Source organism: Scyliorhinus canicula, chromosome 31 (genome assembly GCF_902713615.1).
Source record: "Scyliorhinus canicula chromosome 31, sScyCan1.1, whole genome shotgun sequence".
Classification (NCBI taxonomy): Eukaryota; Metazoa; Chordata; class Chondrichthyes; order Carcharhiniformes; family Scyliorhinidae; genus Scyliorhinus; species Scyliorhinus canicula.
Window position 1 is genome coordinate 11,577,440 of NC_052176.1, and position 6,000 is coordinate 11,583,439.

Consider the following 6,000-nt stretch of genomic DNA (forward strand, 5'->3'; position numbering starts at 1 on the left):
TTGTGTTGTGGGGGGTGGAGGAGGGGTGAGGTTCTTTTCTCCCCCTGCCCCCTCCAATTGTTGGTTTGCCAATGCGCTGCCGCTCTTCGCCTGGACCCCTCCGGCCTCTCCTGTGGACACGGCCCCAGCCCGCAGTCTGTGACAAACGTATCTGCTTCAGTTGGGGCCTTAAAAACAATATTTTTTGCCCTGGTATGTGACCCAGGCCTGGCTGGATATAACATTCTTAAGTGAACGCCGCCTTCGTACAGCGCTGCTTTGGCCCTGTTAAATCCAGCTCTGCACGTGGCCAGGTCAGCCCCAATGTCCTGATAAATTCGGAGTCTGTGTCCTTCCCAATTGCAGTTCCTCATGTTTAAAAATAAAAAACCAATGAGGAGACAATAAAATGGAGTTCTGCTCCGATCGGGCTGAGAAGCCCGAAGTGCCGGGACCTGCGCAGGAGACCACCCACGATGCAGTCGTCATTCACCCCAGCCCCGGAGAGAGAGAAGGTGAACAAAACCCCGAGAAATGGAAAGAGGCCCACAATTCAAACAAGAACGAAAACAGAGAGAGAGACAAAAGGGACCAAGGGGAGAGAGACCCCACGAGACAGAGAGAAGTAAAGACCCACGGGAGGAAACAAGAAGAGGGGCAAAACACACCTCCAAAAAGACGGAGTTCTCCTTTGATCAATCCGAACTGCTGGCACCAGTGGAGGAGCCGCCCACTATGCTGGCACTGTGTCTTCACTTACAATTCTTTAGTTGCTCACCCAATAGACCTTTTTTTTTCTCTTCCCCTGTACTCTGGTAAGTGCCTCCTTATGCCAAGATCTGAACTTTCCAAAATATTTGAATTGTTGCACTTGAAGGTGTTTTTGATTGTAGTGGAGAGCCTCCACGTGTGAGCTGCCCCCTCTGAACTCAGCCCCCCTCTGTTTAGACTCATTACTCATTTTCCAAATTCCCCTCATTTCACACATTCACAGGTTTCCATATTCCCCTTGTTTTGCACACTCTCCTTGTTTTACACAGTCCTATGGTTTACACATTATCCTGGTTAACCCACTCATCTGCTCAATACACTCCCCTGTTCCACACATGACTCTGGTTTACACATTTCCAATAGTTAACACACTCCCCATGTTTACCCACTCCTCTGTTATGCTTGGCTTTACACACTCCCCTGCTTTTACACACTCTGCAAGTTTACACATGCTTTTCTTGTCCACACTCTCCTGCTTATAAGCACTCCCCTGGTTCACATTCACCACAAATTCTATAAACTCCTGGTTTTAACTCCCCAGGTTTTATCCATTTCAACAAATACACACACTCATATTGTGTAATTGTCAGGTTTTCACAATCCTCTCTTAAACATACTTATACGCCTGGTTTTACACACACACACCTGGTATTACAGCCTCAAATTTTACATGTATTGTACAATCACTGGGTTTGCACACTGCCCGGCTTACACACTTCATAGGGTTTTACACAATCCCGGTTCACAGACACCCAGCTTGCACAATCACTTACTTTTTCACACTTTCCTTGTTAACACACTTGCACCCATGGCTTTGCACGATCCATTGGTTGTACACACATCCCTGACTTTACACACTCCCAGTTTATGTAATTCTATTACAGGAGAGTGAGTGAACAAGGGGAGTGAGTAAAGCAGGGAAGCGAGTAAAGCAGGGGAGCGAGTCAAGCAGGGGAGCGAGTCAAGCAGGGGAGCGAGTCAAGCAGGGGAGCGAGCCAAGCAGGGGAGCGAGCGAAGCAGGGGAGCGAGCGAGCAAAGCAGGGGAGCGAGCGAACCAGGGGAGTGAGCGAACCAGGGGTAGTGTGTAAAACAGCACAGTATTTAATTCCCGGATATGATAACAAATAGCCGTGTGTGTGAAGAACCAGAGTGTGTGAGCAGGGGTGTGTGTTAAACCAGGCAAATGTATAAACCAGGGGCTGTGGAAACCAGGAGAGTGAGAAAACTAGAAATGTGCTAAACCAGGAGTGTGTGCAAAATTAGGGCAGTGAGTAAAGCAGTTGATTGTCTCAATCAAATTCACTTTGAAATTGGAAATGGGTGATAATGAAGTGAATCAGTGAAATGGTAGTTTGCAGAAAGTGTGAGTTTGAGGGGCTGAGTGACAGTGTAATAACAAACAAGCTGCAGGCAATGACTGCAAATTGAATATTTCATTGGGACAAACACACAGCTACAAAGGTGATTGAATGATCCCTTGGGCGCAGGGCCACTTGCACCCACACACACACAGTCCCCCCAACACGAGCTCTGTAGGAGATTTCGCTCTATATGTGATGACAGTGAAATGGGGAATATTCCCATTGATTCTCAAAGTACCAGGGACTGATACATACAGGATAGATCTGGCACAGAGGTTTTGGCAAAGAATGAAAACTGCTGATGAAATGTCAAATTCACACTCACTACCAGTGGCAACCTCACAATGAGCTGTTGTTTGTGTATCGGACCACACCCCAACATTCGTTAGGATACCGGACAAGAAACTGCAAACATCTTTTTCAATTTGTAAATTGAAAATTGTACATTAACTCAATGTACAGCTCATATATACAGAATAAACTCGATGTACAGCTCAAATGTACAGAATAAACTCGATGTACAGCTCAAATATACAGAATAAACATGAAGGTGACATCACATACCTGAAAAGAGGAGGTGCAGATCATAATCCACATTCGCTTACCAAAAACACACTTGTAATAAATTTAAAACGTGACAATTACTTTTCAGAAACCAAAAGACGCAGACAATATATTCATATACTTGTGACAGAAAAGTGCACAAATATTCAATTTTGTCACATCAGAATGGATAGGAGTAGAGAAAACTATGTCTTAATGAATCAGAAATTTAAAAAGATGGAATAGTTTACTTTAATGTTTTCAGGAACTCAAATGAGTAGATAAAACAAAATAAGATACTGAGCTATGAGAGATTGAGGTGAACATATTAACACATAGAGCCACACTGAAAACTGTGATAGATGCACGATATAACACAATGTTCCAATTCACTGCAATATACAGAGTGAAAACAACACTCACATGGCAGCAGTGGACATTCTCAGTGAATAGCGGGACAGATATACCACATACTGGCAGCTTTATGAGTATAAACATGCTTCCATTCATCTATTTAAAGAAATAGAGATTAATATCTACCCTTTTCTGAAACATAAGGTTGCAGCACAAACCCAGAATCTATGTATCAGAAACTCTGGGAAACAGAGTACAATAGACAGTGACATATACAGACTCGGCTGACTCATGGGACGTTAGACCTAATACAATTGTAGTTAGAAGAACGACAATCAACTTTCTTAAAAGATATAGGTATCAGAGAGGATGTTGCTGTGAAAATCCTACTTTCCTACACAGTACCATCTGTGACAGATCAAGAAGGGAAACAGTAATGACATACTGTACCGGAGACTGATACATACAGGATAAATCCGGCACAGAGATATTTGACAAAGAATGAAGACTGCTGATGAAATGTCAAACTCACACTCACTTTCCGTGGCATCCTCACAATGAGCTGTTGTTAGTGTATCGGACAACACCCCAACTTTTGTTAGGACACCGGACAACAAACTGCAAACATTTTTTTCAATTTGTAAAACTGTGAGGAAAGGAAATTTGTCCCCAGGAGTGATGACACTGACCAATATATTAAAACAAACTTTAATTTAAACACAGAATTAATCACGTTAACATTAAAGCACCAGCTTTACAATTAACAGTCAATCCTATACTCTCACAGATTATCAGGTAAAGAATCAATTACATATTCACAAAGAAAAAAAACATATGATAGAGAGAGAGAAATACAGCACAGAACAGCCCCTTTGGCCCAAGATGTTGTGCCGAACTTTTGTCCTAGTTTTATCATGGAAGTTTGGACACCAAGGGCAATTTATCATGGCCAATCCACCCAACCTGCGCATCTTTGGACTGATATTGACAGTTATGTGAGAAATTTCACTCCAGTGCACCTGAGGAAACAAGAATTTGCAGTATGAGTCACATGGTTGCATTGCTTTCAGAGACAGTCTTACAAAGAATCATATCCATATCGAGATTCCAGAAAATGACAGATCCAGACAGGAATGTAGGGGGTTATGGATTAGTGCAAAACGCACATTCTGAATCAGAAAATGCGTGAATCGAAAACAAAAACCAGAACAATTCATTTGCAGCGAATAATAGATGCAGAATGACTTGGATACTGACATTGTGGCCCAGTGGTGAACCGATACTGGATAAACATATTTCATATACAGACCACTATTGGTTTTAGTATATATGTTTGAATGTGGGCATTATCAAAAAGTACCTTCCTAATAGCTGTGTTTAAGGTGGCTGTGGACTGCCTTCTTTCACCCTCGTAGCCTGTCTGCCGAAGCTACATCGATAGAACAAGGGCACAACAAAGAACACACCAACAATAAACATGCAAACACACAAAAACCCCACAGTTGCATCCCAATAACTGATAGGGTAAATAAAACAAACATTCAAAAACAGATGCAGATACTGAGTTATCACAACATCCACATTCCGTGACTGAAATATTCAGAGTAAATTCCACATCCAATTAGCAGAGTAAAGAACAGGCATCAAGTAAACCTCCATTGTGTTGCAGTAACTGACACATGCAGCACAGAACCAACATTCTGACATTGGGAACAGACAAGTGAAGATTAAAACGCATTGTTACATAAAGGAAACTGACAGAGACTTAGAATTTACAGTGCCGAAGGAGGCTATTCGGCCCATCGAGTCTGCACCGGCTCCTGGAAAGAGCCAAGGTCCACACATCCACCCTATCCCCATAACCCAGTAACCCCACCCAACATTAAGGGCAATTTTGGACACTAAGGACAATTTAGCATGGCCAATCCCCCTAACCTGCACGTCTTTGGACTGTGGGAGGAAACCGGGGCACCCGGAGGAAACCCACACACACGCACGGGAGGATGTGCAGACTCCGCACAGACAGTGACCCAAGCCGGGAATCGAACCTGAAACCCGGGAGCTGTGAAGCGATTGTGCTCTCCGCAATGCTACCGTGCTGCCCTTAATACACATTCACTTCCTGTATTTAACAGGCACAGGAGAAAAACGACTTTCCATCCATGGCAGAACTAACCTGTGGAGAGAAAATAGACAATGAGACAGCTGTACAGCAGAAAATACTGATTCACAAACTGGAAACTGTCAGCTCAATAGTAAATGAGCAAAACAAACTCATATGAAACTGTAATGGGTTTGCAGTGATCCCATTCACTGTCCAAAAATTACAGATAAAGTGTAAGGTGTTTCCTTCTACATTGAAAATACAGGTAAACCCAAATTCACACATAATAAATTGACAAATTCAAAGTGCAGCCAGCATTTACTACGGTACGAATATGACAAAAATAGAATAAGATAGTCACCAAATAATGGCACGCAAAATAAAATTGACATGAAGCTAGTAGAAATGGAATACTAGATTAATATCTCCAATCACAGATTAGAAAGCCGGTTCACCCCGACACTCACACACTGAATCAGAGAGTGAGTAAATCCCACACTCTCACACTGCATCAGAGAGTGAGTAAATCCCACACTCACACACTGTATCAGAGTGAGTAAATCCACACTCACACACTGTATCAGAGAGTGAGTAAATCCCACACTCTCACACTGTATCAGAGAGTGAGTAAATCCCACACTCACACACTGTATCAGAGAGTGAGTAAATCCCACACTCCACACTGTATCAGAGAGTGAGTAAATCCCACTCACACACTGTATCAGAGAGTGAGTAAATCCCACACTCACACTGTATCAGAGAGTGAGTAAATCCCACACTCACACACTGTATCAGAGTAAATGCCACGCACACACTTATCAGAGAGGAAGTACATCCACACCCAGACACTCTATCAGAGCAAATCCCACACTCCGTGTCAGATAGTGA

The 6,000-nt window shown here is 43.0% G+C and overlaps 1 protein-coding gene across 2 annotated transcripts in view; it reads right to left on the bottom strand.

The window, feature by feature from the left end:
- The window catches only part of LOC119958895 (histone H2B 1/2-like), a 177,380-nt gene that overhangs the window by 150,819 nt on the left and 20,561 nt on the right, over positions 1-6,000 (bottom strand). Inside the window, exon 3 of one of the 2 annotated variants that reach the window (XR_005459076.1) lies at positions 2,888-4,027. The exons of the other annotated variant lie outside the window; for it this stretch is intronic. The gene's annotated coding sequence lies outside the window, so the exon portion shown is untranslated. Of the gene's footprint in view, positions 1-2,887; positions 4,028-6,000 lie in introns of those variants that run through there. 2 annotated transcript variants of the gene reach the window in all.